The following is an 18514-nucleotide window of genomic DNA, read 5'->3' on the forward strand; positions in this document are numbered from 1 at the left end:
CTAACACTAATGAGCGGTCCCTTCTCCCATGAAACGCAGCAACTATTTAACAGCACAAACCAATATAACACCAGTTTAAAAGAGGAAAGGTACAGCAGAGTATGCAGCTCTAACTACAGGTTATACAAGGAAATACTAAAATAAACCTCTCTGGACCTGGTAATAGAACTTAACTTAGTTTCTGACCCTTTGGGCAAATTTGCTCTCCCTGGCAGTCCAAAGCCCAAATTATTGGGTTTCCATGTACACTATTCACCAAGTCTAAGTTTCATTACCTTTTGAACAACTGTCCACAGGACATGCACCTTCTTTTCAGCTCTACTAAGATTGGCATGATACTGCTATACTTTGGATAAGTGTGGAGGGATTCTGTAGAAAACAGTCATGTGTTAATCTCTCCAAAGACTAAGATGAGGGCATCTGCAACGTTTATGTAACTAAAATCGTGGAAAGAAAATATTAGGGGCACCATGATATTAGTTGGTTAAATTGCTTGAATATTTGCCCCATTCCTTAAACTTATGATGTGCGGTTTTATAGCTAGATGAAAAACAGCTGCTTTACATTATCAGTCAGAGACTAGGAATGTACATTTTTAATTTTTTTAAGCACATAGGGCAGTTTGTTATCTTGCCTGGCATAATCACAGTGTAACATAACATGTCCATTCCTGCAAATGAGCTAAAAAGCAAGATTGTGGGCTGGGTACTAGAATCTGAATTCTGAGAAGTATATAGTAGCCCTTCCCATATTTAATTATTGGTTAATTTTCTATGATCTCTACATGAGTAAATAGCTCAGAGTGGATTAAAAAACTCCTTGTTGTCTGGGCCTAGTCTGACACGAAAGGTTGGATCTTAGCCCAGAAGGAAAAGGAACAGGAGGGAAACTCTTTTCATCAGCACAAAGCGCTTTGTCCAATGTACTCTTTTTTTGTACATTTCTATTTTGTTGTATGTTTAGGGAAAAAATAAAGAATTGCCCATTTTAAAAAGTTACATTGCTATTTCAAACAAAGTTAGAACAAAGATCTTCAATGGCACAAAAGATTAACAAACCTTTTTAAGCACAAAATGTTTCCTCCTCCCCCCCTTGATGAGTAAACACCTATTCACCACCACCACCTAAAAGTGCTGTCTGGGCACGAGGACCAGGGCCACTGCAAACACAAATACTATAGATCACATCACGAATGGACATACACTCAGCCTTCAAAATGTTGCAGGAAGTTTTCGTTGCCTTGATACTATTTGAAAAGAAGAACAACCCATAGCACCTGTTTTCTGGTGTACTGCAACGATGAAAAAACAAAGTTCCCCTCAGTTCCCCCTGGCGCCTCAATTGACCTACAGTGAGTTAGAGAAAGAACATAAGAAATGCGATACTGGATCAGACCAATGGGCCATCCCGCCTGGTATCCTGTCTCTGGAGCAAACATCTCCAACCATTCTGTTCAACAGCTATTAATAGAACTATCATCCACAAATTTGTCTAGCCTGTTTTTGAACCTGGTTATGCCTTCTGCCTCTACCACTTCCACAAGGAGTTCCACAATTTAGCTGTGCGTGGCATAAAAAAGTACTTTCTCTTATTAGTTTTAAGCCTGTCTCCTACTAATTTCAGTGGGTACCCCTAATTCTTGTATTGATTTAGTTGTCTGAAGAGCTCTATGCTGTTCTGAGGCATGGAGCATTTTCTCAGGTGGTTTCTTGATGCTGTTGTTTTTGATGTACAGGCTGCTGGGGTCTCTGTGTTCTGGAAGACCGACACTAGCAAGTAGTCTTCCACGTTCCAGCGGCAACACAGAAAAAAAAAACACCTCAAATTTATGTGGCAAAGCTCAGAGAGGTTAATTGTCATTTGGACAGTACACCAGCTAGCCTGCTTAACAATCACTCCAATTTAGTAAATCTTGCCCATGACAGGTAGGGATGCAGTATGTCAGTTACATTCCCCAAGGTCACTATAAAAAACATGTTTTGCATCTCTATTTATATGCAAAATGCCTAATCTCATGCCAATTTTTATCTCTTTTTCTACTGAGATTTTCATTTCTGCCTGTCTTCCTTGACAAGTTCACATACCTACACATTCAGTTCTTTTTTATCTCTGTCTCATTAGTTCTTTCTCATGCATTACTTCTCAAGTTATTCAGCTATTGCCTTTTACTACTCCTTTCTTTGAATCAGCTTCTTCAATCATTAGTGTGTCTTTATTTTCCCCTTCTTACCAGGTCACTCAGTAGGCATGAAGCCTGTTCTTTCCAAGCTCCTTTTCAGACCCTTAGCTTAATTACAGCTCAGCATAGCTATGGCTTGGCATAACTGAAACTTCTACATCTGTAACCCCCTAAAAGTTTGACAAGCTTTAGTTAAAGCACCTGTGTCGCCATTCTGAAGTGCAAGGACATTGAATACACGTGATGAGGAGACTGCTGGGGCATGCTAAATAGCATATAGGAAAGATTAATTGAATCTGCTCTCGCATGTGTTAATTAGCATGCATCCGAGTTGACATCTGGCACATGTATAGATGCCCAACACTACTAAGAACAGACACACAATTATTATTCTCCATTTGTGGCGTGTTTTTCTTCCTACGGCCTCTCTGGAATACAAACTGCTTGAAACCAGAAGTTTTCAGTCAAGTGAACAACTGGTACACAATGCACCCCATAAGAGACTGGGATGAAAGGAAATTTTTAATAATATCAGCACAGGCAAAAATAAGGTGTTAGGTCTTTTATGTCCAGGAAAAACCAAAGACCTCTGTATTTAAGATTCTACCTAAATGGTGGTAGAATTAAACTATATGTGACTGAGTTGCATTGATGCTGGATGAAGGAAAAGCTAAGACAGTCCTGTTAGGATTTGAACTGGTGTTTGTAATGACTTATAGTTTTTGCCATAGTTCCCACAGCTACCTAAACTGCTGTCCCTTCCCAGGGTCTCACTGAACAGATTACCCAATGTGTCATGTTTCAAGTCTTTCTCTCTCCTGGATTGAAATTCTACAGTTTACCCACTCTTAGACCAACTCCTGGGTATCAAACAGTACTACCCATGACTTTTTACCAGATGTCTAATATGGGTTAGACCCTGTAAGGATTTGCCTTCGGCACTTATGGCAGTTGACTAGAGTGCCACAAAAACAACTTTGAAGGATCACCACTTTTACCTAAAGGCTCAAAGTGTGCATGGTCCAAGTGCAGAAGAGAGTGAGCATCCTGCAAGCATAGCCCTTATCCAAATTTGACCTCATTACCCATAGCTCAGGAGTGCCAGGCTCATTCCGTATTTGAGTTGGGAGGAATACCTGGCACTACTTTCTGTATGATTCCTCTACTTCTTTACAAGACTTTAAAAGTATCATACTCTTTGCTGACACACCCTGGGAATAGCCCCTCATCCCCCTTAGCCTAATATGCCCTGCATAGTGTATGAAAGATGTTTTTAGGTCTTATTGTGGTCCAGGCTTAGCCATGGGAACCGTATCTTATTTTAGCCTGGATGGAGCCAGCTTTTAACTCCTTTAAAACTGCTTTTAACTACTTTAAAAATTGCAGTTTTAACTCCTTTAAAACTGTGTAACTGTGTCCTTTTTCACCTTTTCCTCCCAGTTCTAACTTTTCACTGCCTCCTTGGTCTCTGTGCCCAGGCAGACAATACAAAAATGAGTAGGAAAATGGAACCAGAAATAACATAAAAATGCTATGGATATTTCACCCATTTGCCACAGTCTCCACTGCTTCCACTACCTTTAAAAACACAAAAAAATGACCCCCCTCCCCAGCTTTTGGTTTTTTCCATTTATTTATCACTGATTTATTTTGTACTAAGTTCCAGGTAGAGTTTCAGTGTAAGAAGTTATTCTTCAACCTATTCTGATTCTGCAGCTCTACTGGCATGTAAACAAAGAGTTTTGCCTTAGCTTGGATTATAAACCCTTTGAGAGTGGCTACTTTTCACTGCTTCTTGTTCCATTTAAACAGAAAAAGCAGTACAGTACCTGTCCAAGTGTCCCTTCATCCCACAGACACAGTCAAGTGTTGCAGAGCTCGGTCCTTGGGCCTGTACTGTTCAACATCTTCATCAGTAATTTGGATGAGGGAGTAAAAAGCACCCTGTTCAAATTCTCAAACAACACTAAGATGTGGGGTGAAGCGAGCACGCTAGAAGAGAGGAATAGGCTGCAATCGGACCTAGACAGGTTACAGGGGTGGGCAGATGAAAACAGGATGGGTTTCAACACTGACAAGTGCAAGGTACTGCACCGGGGAGGAAGAACCAGCAGCATACCTACAGGCTGGGGAACTCCCTTCTCATCAGTGCAAAGGTAGAAAAGGATCTTGGAGTCATCACTGATGCCAAAAGGAACATGAGCCGGCAGTGTGGGGATGCAGTCAGGAAGGTCCCCCGTACCTTGTCATGCATCCACCGATGCATCTTGAGCAGGTCCAAGGAGGTGATCCTCCCCCTCTATGCGGCACTGGTCAGGCTGCAGCTGGAGTACTGTGTCCAGTTCTGGGCGCTGCACTTCAAGAGGGATGTGGACAACATGGAGAGGGTCCAGAAGAGGGCCACTCGCATGGTCAGGGGGCAGCAGGGCAGGGCCTATGAGGAAAAGCTACGGGACCTGAACCTGTTCAGCCTCCACAAGAGAAGGCTGAGGGGGGATCTAGTGGCCTGTTACAAACTAGTCAGGGGGCACCAGCAGGCATTGGGAGAGTCTGTGTTCCTCTGAGCACTACCAGGAGTGACTAGAAATAACGGTCACAAGCTAGCAGAGGGTAGATTCAGACTAGACATCAGGAGGCGCTACTTCACTGTCAGGGCAGCTAGGATCTGGAACCAACTTCCAAGTGGTGCTGGCTCCTACCCTGGGGGTCTTCAAAAGGAAGCTAGATGAACACCTGACTGGGGTCATTTGACCCCAGCATCTTTTCCTGTCCATGGCAGGAGGTCAGACTTGATCACCTGCTCAGGTCTCTTCTGACCCTACCAATTATGAAACTAAGTGGTTGAATTTAAGGGACCATGGGATCTATTCCCTCCATGGACTGTAGGGACAGATCCAGGATAAGAAAGGAAAGTGTGGGAAAAACAGACTGTACTAAACAAGGGATCAGTAATGTAAGCTTGCAGGTTCATTCTATATGCTGGGGACATGCAAGAGGGATCATGTTTCCTTATGTACAGTCCCTTCTTCAGTCCCTCCTCAGGGCAGTAATTAAATGTCACAATCTAGTCCTAAATTTGAAAGGGAAGTATTAACTTAGTTCCTTTTCAAGTGATAGGAATGTAATACTTTTAGAAGTTTAATATTCTTTCCTATACTGCAGCCTAAATCTTTGTTTTATTAAAATGCAATTTTGCAGGATATCAGTAAATACATCTATTATATAAAAGGGTTCCTTCAGGTATTATAGTAGGGAGAAAGGAAGGACATGAAAAAATAGTCTAGGTTTTGTTCTGAGAAAGTGCCTATATTATATGAGCAGCATATGGCTTCTTTTAAATAGAAGTTTCAATAAACTATCTGAGACAGAGAGTGGTGAATGTGCAGCAAAAGTGCATGTATAGGGCCTGGTTTAAATTGCGGGCCTAGCTTGATAATATCATGGCGTGATTGTGGCAGTGGCCTCCATTTTTGTGCTCAGATCGTGGCGTGCCCCCACACCCCTGACTGGCTTCAGGGTCACCAAGTCACCCCGAGCCTGCACTTCTCCAGGCTGAAGAGTCCCATGGCTCTCAGCCTCTCATCATAGGGTCTGTTCTCCTGTCCTCTGATCACGCGCATGGGTCTTCTCTGGACTCTCTCAAGCTTCTCTACATTCTTCTTGAATTGTGGAGCCCAGAATTGGATGCAGTACTCCTGCTGCGGCCTCATCAAGGCCAAGTACAATGGGAGGATGACATCCTGAGGTTTACTTGAGAAACATCTGTGGATGCAAGCCAGAGTTTTGCTTGCTTTACCAGCTGTAACATCACATTGGTGGATCATATTCATCTTGTGGTGAATCACGACCCCCAGGTCTCCTTTGGCCATGTAGCACTGCCAAACCTGTAAGCATGCTGTGGGGTTTTTTTCCCCCAAGGTACAGTACCTTGCATTTGTCGGTATTGAATGTCATAAAGTTTGCATCTGCCCACTTTTTGAGCCTATTCAAGTCAGCCTGGATCACCAGCCTATCCTCAAGTGTGGATACTCTACCCCAAAGTTTAGTGTCATCTGCAAACTTGGCCAGTCCACTTCTGACACCAGTATCCACATTACTGACAAAGATATTAGAGAGAACAGGTCCAAGGATGGAGCCTTGGGGGACACCACTGGTCAAAGAACGCCATGATGATTCACTTCTGCCAACCACCGCTCCCTGGGTCCAGCCTTGGATCCAATTCCACACCCATTGGACTGTGATGTAGCCAAAGCCACAGTTGGCCAATTTTTCCAAGAGGAGATCATGGGACACCAGATCAAAGTCTTTTTTAAAGTCCAGATATATGATGTCAATCTTTTCTCCATTGTCCTGGTCATAGAAGGAGATGAGATTGGTCAGGAAAGACCTACCTGCAATAAACCCATGCTGGCTGTCCCTCAGGATGTTGTCATCAGCCAGCTTGTTAAGAATGATCTCTTTGATATTTTTCTCTCTGCTATGTCCTGGATGCAGGCCCGCAGGAGGCAGCACACCTCCTGGGCTAAGGGGTCAGGGCAGCAGATTGTTCCCTCAGGAGGGAGCCTCCCACAATGACCACTCTGCATGTGATCTTAGGGAGAGCAGGGATGGTAGCTGTGAGTGGTCCTCCTTTGCCTGCAGGAGCTAGCAGCTCAGCAGGCTCTACTGGGGCTGCAAGAGGTTCATACCTGTTGCAAAGCTCCAGAGGGGAGGGGACGCTGGCGCAGCAGGCCTTAGGGCCATTGACCACCTTGGTCCAACCCCCTGGCTGGACAACGTGGCAAATCCTTGAGTCCTCCCTTGTCCTGGAAGGTGACCTTGGTCTACCCTCGGCCTTCTCTGGAGGTAAAGGGCCTGGCAGTAGGAGTCAATCTCCTGCTCGCCATCCCTGATGGCATGTAGTCTCTGGAATGCAGTCTGGAGCTTCTCTATCTGACACCTCAGAGACTCCAAAGTGAAGGAGACCTCACAAGGGAAGGTGGCCACGCTCCCAGTCCCAAGTGCCTGGAACTGTGCCTGGCAGCCCCTGCAGCTGAGAGCCAATGGCTCTGTCTGTGTGCAACCCAAAGCCATGGGTTCTGTGTGGGTGGAGACCTCAGCAGTGCTAGAGGGGGAGGTCTCAGACTCTGATGAGATCCTCAGGGTGTGGCATGTAGCCATTGGTGTTGTACCAGTGGTAGTCCAGCTACTGCTATGACTACCTTCCCTTGGGGCTCACTGGCAGGGCCTCGGGGTCTGGGTCCTGCTGGGGGCCCCTGGGAGTCCCTGGGGTCAAACGGGGCCCAACGGGCTTCTGGCCATACATCTCATGCCAGAGCCAGGACAAACCGCAACTTTAGTTTAAACTACAATTCACAGACCTAAAAATTCATTTATCTGAAACTTGGGAAATCATGTATACACCAGAAGAACACATATAATAAGGGTCTGAACTGCAGCCATTTTGTGAGTGTTTGAAATTGGGTGTTTCCTAACCTACTCAGGCTATGGTACCAATACATAATATTCCAAAGACCTTAGAAAAGGTCCATAAAAGAACCTGAATGCCACAAAACTGAGCATTGCAATGCTTAACTTCTAGATGTCTGGAAGTTTGCAACTCAGTGGATGTATGTGCTGCTCTTAAAAAAGTAATTCTGAAATTAAGCTTTCCAATATTCATAAGATTATTGATGATTCGCTTTGCACACAAGGGAATCCTGGAAGCTGAAGTGACACAATAATATCCCAGCACTTGAGTTTGATGCGTTGAAAGCTCCTGGCTCACGTGATGAGTTGTTTTCCCCCTCAGGATGGAGAGCTATGTATGGTAAGGGGCAAAGGCAAATGGCAAAAGCCTGCTGCCAATAGGATGACTTCTCCAAAGCCTGTAGAACTAAGACTGGTGAACTTTGAAGCTGTTGCGCACACTGCAGGGTTCCAACAGGGAAGAGGAAGATGATGATGAAAAACAGCTTTGATGGATCATACTTTTCAACAGTGCTTGCCTATTTGTTGCATTCAGGAGTTCATATCACACCTGTTTATACTGTTTGCTCTGTTAGAGCCAAGCACTACTTGGTCATCGCAAGGCTCTTTACCACCAGCTCCAGTCAAATTAAAAGTCTTCTCTGCTAGCTCCCTAGTTACTGCAATGTTCTCTTTCTTGGACCCTCAGTCTTTTTCTTTAGTTCATCTGTCTTTATCCTTTTGTTGCCTCAGAATGCTTCAGAAGGAGCTACATTACTGAGCTACCCTTCCATTTTTTGTATAGGCCTCTAAAAGCTCTATAAATAGCTCCTCTTCAGTTCTATTTTTCTACTCCCAAGTAGACATCTGGCAGTGGTGAGTCCTTCAAGTTCTGCATATTGCAGACACTGCAATAAAAAAGTAAAGAGGTGGTTATCATTCAGTTTTCTTTGTAGCAAAGATAACAAATATTTCTTATCTCATAATTTTGGGATGTACTTTCTCTAGTGTATCTTTCCAGACTTGAGAAACCTGAAAATAATAGGTCCTTTTGCAGCTTTCCTTTTGGATGCTGTATTGATGCTCTGCTGTATCTCATTTCATGTGAAGGCTGCATGGGACCAAGTGTCTAATTAAACAGTATAGCTGGGCTATGGCCACATGAGAGGTTCTGATAGGATCTGCTTAGTAACTGTATTTGAGCTTGTAGAGGTGGTCCCAACATTGGTGGTCCTGTCCCTGATTCACATGATGAAACAAGAATGAAATTTAATATTTGCACTATGCACCACTGTTCAGGTGAAGTTACACTTTACACTCAGACCATATTAAATCTGTGGAATGTTATGGTGTTAGAATGTGTTCTGAGCAGTTGGTACTTTAAGGGTCAATACCCTAATACCATTTCTTGCCTGCACAGCTCTGACTTGCCACTAGAGGGCTTGTAGGCAGGAATGTAGCTATGAGCCAGGACACTGGGGCTGTATTCATGCTCTGGGTGGGGGTGGGGGGCTGAAAGCAGTGCATCCTGGGAAGCTGGAGGATTTCATATTGTTTATTTTATATCTGTAGAGCAGACTAAAATTACCCTAACACAAGCTAGTTAGCATAGCAGAGTTTAACCCTCACTTGAAGTGGCATAACTCTGAGATGCTAAGAAGACAGCAGCTGATCCCCCGAAGGTAAGTGGGGCGGAGGGCCTCGGCACAGCTGAGCCGGATCCGGAGGGGAAGCCCTCCGGGTCCCATATAGCTGAGCCGGTAGGGAGCCGCGCTCCTGAGCCGCGCAGCGCCAACAGAGCGCGCAAACAGGGAGGGCTAGGGAGGGGACTGCCCCCCCAGGCCAGCAAGCCCCCTCAAGGGCTAACCCTTAGGGAGCAGGCTTCCGCGGCAGCGGATCCCCCCAGCGGGGGAGCGTAGGGGGCGGAACTGCCGGCAGGCACTTCCGGGTAGACCAAGGCGCCTGATTGGCCGTTAGCGCGGGGGCGGGTAATTCAAACCACAGGTTCAAAGCCGCAGGGTGACGTAGTTCCCTCACTCGGGAAGCAGCAGCGGGAAGGAGAGGAGTTAGGCACACGTGTGTCCCGCACGCACGTGTGCCCCATAACTAACTTTTGACCCAAGGCAGCGGCGGCGGCGGCAGCAGCAGCAGCAGAGGAATCGGCAGCGGGGGCAGCAGCAGCTGATCCCCCGAAGGTAAGTGGGGCGGAGGGCCTCGGCACAGCTGAGCCGGATCCGGAGGGGAAGCCCTCCGGGTCCCATATAGCTGAGCCAGTAGGGAGCCGCGCTCCCGAGCCGCGCAGCGCGAACAGAGCGCGCAAACAGGCACGCTCTGTAAGAGCGCGCCGGCGTTTGCGCAGGCGTTCGCACCGGCGGGCGGGCCGGGAGGGCCAGGAGTGGGACTCCTGTACGGGTAGGACGTAGACACCACACAGGTCTACAAATAGCAGCTTAGAAGGATGTATACGAGGAGTGCTGCTAGGGCCTCTGCCCAGGGGGACAAGGCTAACCGGGGCTGGTCTGAGGCCTCCACCCAGACTGAGCCCATGGGGGAGCTGATGTCCCCCTACCTCCTGGCCTGCGGGGGATCCCCAGCAGGGCCGGGGGGGGCAGAGATTGGGAGCCCCCACACCTGTCCGGCAGGTGCCCGGCTTAGGGCTCTGGAGGCACAGGTGAGGGAGCTCCGGGAGGAGGTTAGCAGGCTGAGGGGGATCAGGGAGGCGGAGGAGGAAATTGACAGTTATTTCCTTTCCCTGCAGGACCAGGAACCCAAGGAAGAAGCAGCCCAGGGAAGGACCTCCACAGCAGAGTGGCAGACAGTCACAGCCAGGACCGGAGCGGCTCGCAGCAAGCAGGTAGAAGCTTCTCCAGTCCGACTGGAGAACAGGTACGAGGCCTTGGCGACTCTGCAGGAGATGGAAAGGGAGGAGGAAACCCTTGGGCAGGAAGAAATGCCACATTCTTCACACTCCAAACAGATCAAGAGATCCGAGAGGACCCAGAAGAGGAGACGCGTGCTCATCATAGGCGATTCCATCCTGAGAGGTACGGAAGGGCCCATTTGTCGCCAGGACCCTTCAGCACGAGAGGTCTACTGCCTGCCTGGAGCTAAGATTCGGGATGTGACGGAGGTAATCCAGGCCAGGATCAAGCCCACCGATTACTACCCCATGGTCCTTGTCCATGTGGGTACTAATGATGCAGCCAGGAGAACCCCCGATCACCTGATGGCAGACTACCAGGCTCTGGGCGGCGTGCTGAGGGAATTCGGTTCACAGGTGGTATTCTCTTCCATCCTACCAGTGAACGGACGCAGAAGACGGCATGAGAACTGCATCCGAGAGACCAACTGGCGGCTTCGGCAGTGGTGTCTCGAGGCAGGCTTCGGCTTCCTGGACAATGACCCACACATTACAATGAGGGACATGCTCAGCTGGGATGGGCTTCACCTGTCCCCCAAAGGTAAGCGTATGTTTTCTTCCAGGTTGGCGGATCTCCTCCGGCGGGCTTTAAACTAGGCTCGTCGGGGGGAGGGGAAGATGAGGGTGGGGGAAGCTGTGGACCACCAAACCAGGTGGCACCCACAAGGACAGCCCAGCCTGAAGAAAGAGAGCTTTGGGAACGTGAAAGACAGGGGGTGGACAGCAATACGGCACAGGTAAGAAACGGGAAGGTTAGAGACAAAAAGCCCTTTAGGACTTGGAGCGAGGGGGTAGCAAAAGCACCAGTCACAGGGCTCAAGTGCCTATATACTAATGCTAGGAGCATGGGGAACAAGCAGGATGAACTAGCGCTCCTGGTTGCACTAAACGACTACGACTTAGTGGGGCTGACGGAAACCTGGTGGGATCCATCCCACGACTGGGCGGTACATATTGAGGGCTATAGATTGTACAGAAAGGACAGAGTGGGGAAAAGGGGGGGAGGGGTTGCGCTCTATGTTAAGGAGCAATATACATCAACCCTCATCAAGACAGAATCAAAGGATGAGGAAGTAGAAGGACTGTGGGTTAGGCTACATGGGGGGCAAGGAGAAAAGGATTTGGTGGTAGGGGTCTGCTACAGACCCCCACATCAAGGGGAAGAAATAGATTTGGGGCTCCTGAGGCAACTCTCGGAGACCATAAAAGCTAAAGAGGCGGTGGTCATGGGGGACCTAAACTACCCGGACATCTGCTGGGAGACACAGACAGCAAAGTCCCACCACTCACGCAGGTTTCTAACCTGTGTACAGGACCTCCACCTGACGCAGGAGGTACATGGTCCCACTAGGGGGAATGCCTTACTGGATCTGGTATTGGCAACGGGGGATGACATAGTAGGGGACCTACAGATCAGTAGCCATCTGGGGGACAGCGATCACCTAAAAGTACAATTCAACATAAGGCGTCGAGTGGGTAAGGTAACCAGTAGGGTGAACGTGCTGGACTTTAGGAAAGCTGATTTCAGTGAACTCAGGCGATTAGTGAAGGACGCACTGCAGAGTAGTAGTTTTGAAATGATGGGAGCCCAAGAAGGGTGGCTGTGCCTTAAGGAAGCTATCCTTCGAGCACAAAGCGAGACGATCCCCGTGCGAGGTAAAAGAGGGAAAGGGGCCAGGAGGCTTCCCTGGCTGACCAGAGAAATCCAGGGCAGACTAAGGGCCAAAAGGGGAGCACATAAAAAGTGGAAACAGGGAGAGATCACCAAAGAGGAATATACCTCTTCTGCTCGTGCTTATAGGGAGGCAGTTAGACAGGCCAAAGCTACCATGGAGCTGAGGATGGCAACCCAAGTAAAAGACAATAAGAAATTGTTTTTTAGATATATAGGGAGTAAAAGGAAGGCCCAGGGAGGAATAGGACCCCTGCTAAATGGGCAGAAACAATTGGTGACGGACAGAGGGGACAAGGCTGAACTCCTCAACGAGTTCTTCGCCTCAGTGTTCCTAAGCGAGAGGCACGACAAGTCTCTCACTGGGAGTGTAGGGAGGCAGCAGCAAGGCACCAGACTTCCATGCGTGGACCCTGAGGTGGTGCAGGGTCACTTGGAAGAACTGGATGCCTTTAAGTCGGCAGGCCCGGATGAGCTCCATCCGAGGGTACTGAAGGCACTGGCCGACATCATTGCAGAGCCACTGGCGGGAATATTTGAACGCTCGTGGCGCACGGGTCAAGTCCCGGAGGACTGGAAAAGGGCCAATGTGGTTCCCATTTTCAAGAAGGGGAGGAAGGAGGACCCGGGTAACTATAGGCCAGTCAGTCTCACCTCCATCCTTGGCAAAATCTTTGAAAAAATCATCAAGGCTCACATTTGTGAGAGCCCGGCAGGACAAATTATGCTGAGGGGAAACCAGCACGGGTTCGTGGCAGGCAGATCGTGCCTGACCAATCTAGTCTCTTTTTATGACCAGGTCACAAAACACCTCGACGCAGGAGGAGGGGTGGATGTCGTATACTTGGACTTCAGGAAGGCCTTTGATACGGTATCCCATCCCATACTGGTGAACAAGTTAAGGGGCTGTGACTTGGATGACTGCACAGTCCGGTGGGTGGAGAATTGGCTGGAGGGTCGCACCCAGAGAGTTGTGGTGGATGGGTCGGTTTCGACCTGGAAGAGTGTGGGCAGTGGGGTCCCGCAGGGCTCGGTGCTTGGACCGATACTCTTTAATGTCTTCATCAGCGACTTGGACGAGGGGGTGAAATGTACTCTGTCCAAGTTTGCAGATGACACTAAGCTATGGGGCGAAGTGGACACGCCGGAGGGCAGGGAACAGCTGCAAGCAGACCTGGACAGGTTAGACAAGTGGGCAGAAAACAACAGAATGCAGTTCAACAAGGAGAAATGCAAAGTGCTGCATCTAGGGAGGAAAAATGTCCAGCACACCTACAGCCTAGGAAATGACCTGCTGGGTGGCACGGAAGTGGAAAGGGATCTTGGAGTCCTAGTGGACTCCAAGATGAACATGAGTCGGCAGTGTGACGAAACCATCAGAAAAGCCAATGGCACTTTATCGTGCATCAGCAGATGCATGACAAATAGGTCCAAGGAGGTGATACTTCCCCTCTATCGGGCACTGGTCAGACCGCAGCCGGAGTACTGCGTGCAATTCTGGGCGCCGCACTTCAAGAAGGATGCGGATAACCTGGAGAGGGTCCAGAGAAGGGCCACTCGTATGGTTAAGGGCCTGCAGGCCAAGCCCTACAAGGAGAGATTAGAGAAACTGGACCTTTTCAGCCTCCGCAAGAGAAGGTTGAGAGGCGACCTGGTGGCTGCCTATAAGTTCGTCAGGGGGGCACAGAAGGGAATTGGTGAGTATTTATTCACCAAGGCGCCCCCGGGGGTTACAAGAAATAATGGCCACAAGCTAGAAGAGAGCAGATTTAGATTGGATATTAGGAGGAACTTCTTCACAGTTCGAGTGGCCAAGGTCTGGAACGGGCTCCCAAGGGAGGTGGTGCTCTCCCCTACCCTGGGGGTATTCAAGAGAAGGTTGGATGTGTATCTAGCTGGGGTAATGTAGGCCCAGCACTCTTTCCTGCTTACGCAGGGGGTCGGACTCGATGATCTATTGAGGTCCCTTCCGACCCTAGTATCTATGAATCTATGAAAGACACTTTACATGAGTTAATGAGGTTTAACATGAAGAAGCTCGCATTAAGTTCTCTTAGTATGGTCCAAGTATAACATGCAACTTACTCAGCCTTACTCAATACTTAGTAGAACAGTACCTCTTGACATTCTGGGCACTTTTAACACAAGCTCTGCAGGTATGGGGGGTGGTGCTTTAATTAGAATGGCTCCGAGAGGCGCTCTAATTAAAGTGCCTCTATGTCTCCTGTATAAACACTCCCACACTTAAAAATGGTGGTGGGGGCACTTGAACTAAAGCTCATTTGATAAGCTTTAGTTCAAGTGCCCCCACCACCATTTTTAAGCATGGGGACACTGATACATGAGACACAGGAGGTTGCTTAACACAGGGGTTGAGTAATTAACTGAGTCTGCTCCAACACATGTTGGAGCAGCCTTGGCACTCATGTGTAGGCACTGTCTGTGTCTGAAAAAGCAGAGCCATGTACTTGAGAACCAGTTTAAAAAAACCCCCCAAAACCCTCTTTTGCAGTTTTACATACACACTAGAGCACTTTACATATTTAAAAGTCCAGTTTATGCCCTCAGGGAAAGTGGTACAAGTTGTGGCATTAATGTTGTTTTTCAGTGAGTTTTAGGCATTTAGGCGGTAACATTATTTGTGTTTTGTGATTTCCATCTTGCAGTATGCTGTCTGCTTTTAATTTGAATAATACTACACTATAGCTTGTAGCAAACCAAAACTACACTGAGAAGAAAAGCTCTTTTAACTGGTGAAACTTGAAATTTATCTTGGTATAAAACTTGCTAAGATTTTAGTGAAAAACACTTTGATGAATTTTTTACTGATAAAACTTACACTAATTTTCTGAATTCATTCCCTGCATGATGAAAATGCAGAATAGACTTTGTAATAAAGCCATAAATAGATCAGTTCTCAAACACATTTCTATGGCAAGGGATTCGTAGGATCTCAGCACACAGTATAGCATGGGGAGGGACAGAAAGCTCAGTACTAGGATGAAGGCACTCAGCTAAGAAGCAGAATGCAGCAAGGTCATAGTACTGGACATACAGTACTGGAAAGTGTGTCAATCAGGAGGACAGGTGAAGGTGCCAGGAAAAGAAAGGGGCTTTGGGGGACATGGTAGAGATATTTTGCCTTGCAGCCATTGCCATTTTGCATATGTGAAGGGAAGCAGTTTCTCAGAAACAATGCCTACTCATATTCAACCAAGATGGAGAAGTTTAGCACCAGGGAAAAAATGCCAGCTGTTAATTTCAGTTTATAATGAATCTGATCTTATAATGTTTAATTTCACTTATAATGAAGACAAATAGAAGGATACTTACTGGCATATCCTCAGCAATACTGCTAGGAGCCTGAGTGTTCTCAGGGGCGGAAGGATGAGTGGGAACAGGGATGCAGGCCAGGTGCCCAGGTCCATTTGTGTGGGTTGTCAGTTGGTATCCTGCAAAGCAAAAAGCTACTGGCTTTCTGGCACATTCTCTTGGAAAGAGTTGACAGTCTTATGTTCCTCAGCATTCTCTGGCTTGTTGACCAGATCTGAGAAAAAGCACAGGGTTTCCACCCGTGTCCCATGTTAAAGTCTTCTCAAATTCTTCATGGAATTATTGCTAGACATGCTGTTTTTATTTTTAATGTACTTGTAAATCATTTTCAAATCCTTTATCTTAATGCAGCACTTTGTGCCATCCAACTTGTGGCCTGCATAGCCATTGCCATTATGATGATATACAACTTCAAGTTTCTATGCCTGGACACCAGGATTTATTGCATCTTCACCTCTTCCCATAGGCAAGAAGACCCAAGATTCAGCATGTGTCCAGCTGGAACACCAGAGAGCAGGCCAGAGGTGTGTTGAGTGCAACCACCAAGAAAAACAAAGGCTGTGCACTAGCTTTTGAAGAGGGAGGTGACTGTTGGTCACCATGACTCCACAGCGCTAGAAGCCCCAGAGAAGTAGAGGGTGGCCATTCAGCATGGGCATAAAGCAGTGTGAAAAGACAGCTGGAGAACCAACAAAATTATTTAGTATGCAAATGTATCCATGCAAACATTATTAAGATGTAACATTACTCGTGAAACAGTCAAGAGTGAAGTCTCTGAAAAAAATCACCAAGGCCACTGACATAAAGAACTGTGTCATGAAGATGCAGTTGCATCAATTTAAAAGATTTGCATCACCCATATAGACAAGTCTTCAGCCATACTGAGTTGCAGTGATGCCTAACCAATGAGAAGTTATCGGATGGGCAGGCCAAGACTTTTGTTTGGACAGAAGAAGAAAAGTAGAGCTGTGAATTGTATAATAGGTGGGCCTGAGTGATTTTTGCTTTTTAACTGATTACATCTGTTTCCACCCTACTGCTTTTTACATCTCAATCTCTACTAGTATTTCATCCTCGCTATCTAAAAAGACTAGGTTATCCTCAAAAAAAATTTGCAGTAAGAAATGAAAAGTCACTCATTTAGCTTTTCTACGATAGTCTTACCTTCATTTATTCCACCTTTTACTGACTGCTGACTTACAGCTTTTTCATGATTATCCTGCTGCTGACATAAATACAAGAGAGCTATTCATTATGTATATTCCCAGCTATTTTGGAACATAGGAATAGGAAGAGGCTTTTTGGACTATTTAGTCTTCAAATGTCATTTAAGCCCTTTTACTTCTTTATAGCTTGTTGATGCCTTCAGTATCTTGTTACCAGGATCAATGCTCTATTTTCTGTAGGGCACCTATGTTGTTCAAATAACATCTTCAACCTGACCATTTAGGCACAATGGTTTGTTGCCTGCTTTCCTGTTTCCTTTCAGCTCAGAAGAATGCCCACTTTTGGTGACAGTTATGGTATGCTTACATACTACTCCAATGATGGGCCTAAGCATAAAATGTTTGAGCTTCAAAGTCTATTTTAAATTACTTCATTGCTGGATGACACACTTGGTTCTGTACATCTAGTAAAGGTTTACTATAGTGGAGCCAACTACACCTGGCACACCTCAATGTTTCATTTGTTTCATAGGAAACAGCCGCCAGAACATGCACACAAGCAGTAGTAACACCGAGATTTATAAAGCTAGCCGAGCTGAAAACTAAAGAATTAAGTATGAAATTTTTATTGAAAGCCACAGGAAAAAGAAATATTCCAAACAGGTGAAGCAGCCCAATGAAATAAAGTAAAAACAAAAAATCACCTCTCAAACACATTGATGCTCTGTGTCTCTTCAGTCCACATGCATATATACATATAATTTTCTTCCAAAATGTTAGATCTTTCAGCTAAATGTGATGGGTACGTTACTTCAGGAGGTAAGTAGTTTTGTAAGTACACATAAAATAAGTAACTTTCCCAAGTATTTGAATTTCCATTATTGTAGAAAAGTGCTTAGATCTATTTTCTTCTGGATCTGCATTACTGTATCAATGTACCTACTCCCAAACATAGGATAAAAAGAACAACCTCAGCACAGTTTAGCTTAAAGTGTAAACACTCTCTATCCTGAAAGACTAAGATTTGTTACCTGAAGAACACAAGAGTACTTGTCTACAGCATGATGTTTAGAACAAAAACACTCAACTAGACTGCTAGCTACCTAAGTATCCTCTACTATACAATTTTGGCTAACAGACAGCAACCCAGTAGTGTGGTCTTGTGAGGTGAGTCAGTGAGCACGCCTACATGAGATGCTTACCATGTATTAGCCTAATAATACTGCGCAGTGGCGTGTCATGGCAAAAACCATGCTAATAGCTTACTGCGCAGTGTTATTAGGGTAATGAGCAGTAAGCGTCACTAAATAACCATGCACTGGGGTTACTGCACAGTAACTCTAGATACTGTGCATTTAGTTAGTACTTAATTAAGGAAGTACAAACTAAATGTGCAGTATCTATGGAGCAGTAATGAACATGCAGACATGCCCAGTAACGGTGTGTGAAGCAGGCAATATTCGATTTGGATTCGGCCCAATTCGGGGGACAGCAATACAATTTGCTGATTTGAATCACTGTCCTGATTCGATTCAGATGAATCTGAATATTTGATTTTGATTCAGAGAATCAGAAATTTGGCCATAGACATAGCTTTATATGTTTTTTCTACGTATGTGGTTCATGAATGCTGACATGGTGGGGTGGATGGAGAGTCCCACAGAAGCTTGGGGGGAGGGGGGGTCCTCCCAGCAGCAGACCCAGAAGTGCACCGGAAGTACTTTCGGTCCACTTCTGGGTCTGCCACCAAGTGTGCGGGTCACCCCGCCCCTCCCCCCGTGTACTCCCAGCTTGGC

General features: G+C 46.5%; 1 protein-coding gene across 2 annotated transcripts in view; it reads right to left on the reverse strand.

Moving 5' to 3' along the window:
- Positions 1–18514, reverse strand: part of CEP128 (centrosomal protein 128) — a 382053-nt gene that overhangs the window by 64566 nt on the left and 298973 nt on the right. The window lies entirely within an intron of this gene.

The sequence above is a fragment of the Crocodylus siamensis genome, chromosome 2 (genome assembly GCF_052110815.1).
Source record: "Crocodylus siamensis isolate JL-2025a chromosome 2, ASM5211081v1, whole genome shotgun sequence".
Classification (NCBI taxonomy): domain Eukaryota; kingdom Metazoa; phylum Chordata; order Crocodylia; family Crocodylidae; genus Crocodylus; species Crocodylus siamensis.